Consider the following 2,552-nt stretch of genomic DNA (forward strand, 5'->3'; position numbering starts at 1 on the left):
TATTATTATTATTATTATTATTATTATTATTATTATTATTATTATTATTATTATTATTATTATTATTATTATTATTATTATTATTATTATTATTATTATTATTATTATTATTATTATTATTATTATTATTATTATTATTATCATTATTATCATTATTATCATTATCATTATCATTATTATTTGAAGTTGGATTTTATGCATTTCACGTAATAAATTATACAAAAGAATGAATTCCTTTCTTTTTTGTTTTTTATGCTTATGTAGCTTAGGTTTTCTGAAGCCTGAAAGAGTCTTTGAATGAATCTTTCAGGCATTTAAATTTATGACATTCCGGAATATCGAGAAAGAATCCTAGTTATTCCAGAATGTTACAAATCTCAATGGAAATTGGAAAATTTTGATTCCTTATGCGAAAATTCCACTTTCTACCATTTCCCTTTTCCGGGGGATTTTCAATTTTAGTATATTTTAAAACGATAATAACTAGTGCATCAGTCGGTTGATAAGCATCATTAGATAAAATGATAGTTGAAATTTCGAGGATCACTTCCCATCTTCATAAATTGCGCAAATCTTGCCTTGTCGGCGCAAAAGTATTACATTTCTTGCATGGAGGATAGGCGATGTTTGATGAATGTCACCAAATGATTAGAAATGTGTAATAATGTGAGGATGATGAGAAGATGGGTTAGTTATGCAAACAAGATAAAATATTGATTACTGAGACTGTGATACTTCAAAAGCTTATAAAAAGATCTTGCAAAATGCATGTTTACACTTATTAGTAAAAACGGGAGTGGGGGGGAGAAGGCGCTAAAAGAAATTAACCTTAAAATGTCATAGCGGTGAAGTCCTACAACTCCATTAACCCATTCCGGAACATATACTGTATTTTATCATTTAATTGCAAGTTGTTTGTAGAAAAATTGAAAATTGGTTTTAAAAATTAAACCTATAGACCAGTAGCTATCAATTGGTAGTCGACGGACCACATTTAGTCAGCGAAAACTAAAATATGATTCCCGAAAACTAGAAATTATGTTCCTCCTTTTCTATATTATAATGTTACTCTAAGCTTAACTAATACATTGAAACTTTCAGCCAAAGTTTATTTTCAAGTTAACAGAATTTAGTATTTTTGAACTTCGAACTTTGTCTCCGTGGTACAACTAAAAAAGCCAAAATGGTCATTAGTCAAGGAACGGTTGGGAATCATTGCTGTGAGTCGATATATTGCTGTATTTTGTATTCACGATATGAAATCGTTTGCATAAAATAACTGCTGACCTTTGTCACTAATTAATGAACTAATTAATAGAAAGGCGCCGAGCATATTTCATACAACAAGGCAATCCTGAAACTACGTTTTAAAAATTTCCAATCAAATGGAAAGCAGTAAATCGATGGAAACGTTTATAGCCTAATATGCAATCATTCCGTTGTGACTTCACAATCATAATTATCTTAAATTACCACTTAAATTACCATCATAATTATCTTAAATTACAAATTACCAATTACTTTGCCACTAATTATCTTACTGCGAAAGAACGAATTTTTGATAGAACGACTGCCTGAATTCCATGGCGTAATTCCATTTCGGGACAACTGTAACTATCTCGTGGTGAAATTCCCGCAAAGGAAGAATTCTCGGGAGATGTAAAGCAGAGAACCGGTAATTAAGTCAGCCTTTTCAAAAGGAGCTACGAACCGAAAAGTTGTTTTTCAAGGGTGAACGAAAACGCGAAACTTATCAGACAGTTGTCTAAAAAAGTTATAGTATATGTGATGGTGACGAATAAGCAAAGTAAATAACAGAGCAGAAAATTTTAGAAAAGCATTACTAAACTCCTAAATTTCCTGTAATATTTTTAACCTGAAAATTTGATTAAATGATGATGGGAACACTAAGCCGTATATTTTCATATGTCGAAAAATCATATTTGAAAAACCGGAAAATGGCCAATCAGGAATTTTTCACTTTTCTAAATGAATCCATGCTTAAGAGAAAAAACTTTCATCCATCATTTGATTAAGGAAAAATTAGAGTCTTACCTAGATTGAGTCTTGCCTCGGTAGAATAACGGTAAGTCAAAAGATTAGTAAAATGCTTGCCAAACTTCTCCGTAAAGTGGAAATTGGTATTCCAAAATCCTTTCCAGTAAAATTTCAAGTAATTTATTTTTTTTTTGAGACAATTAAAAATTCATTACTATCTCAGATAATGATGTGATAACTCCCGAAAAATTCAACATTTCCTTTACCCTTTAATAATCCAATCATAAACTACAACAAATCGACTTTCAATTGTTTTACACATAAAGTGACAATTCGTTGGTGACATTAATAATAACAAAGAGTTTTCTAAGTTCACGATGAATTCATGATGATACGTATCCTCATGCAAACTCTATTTGATTTAACGTAAGGATTAATTTCAGAGGAAAGAAAGTAATTTTTCGATTGAAAGATAGCACCAATTTCTCTTGGTTCTGCTTTAGTAAAATAGTTTATTACCTTTTTTAAGTTCCACTTTGTGTCGTGATTGTCGC

This window comes from Loa loa (genome assembly GCF_000183805.2).
Source record: "Loa loa unplaced genomic scaffold supercont3.272, whole genome shotgun sequence".
NCBI classification, from domain to species: domain Eukaryota; kingdom Metazoa; phylum Nematoda; class Chromadorea; order Rhabditida; family Onchocercidae; genus Loa; species Loa loa.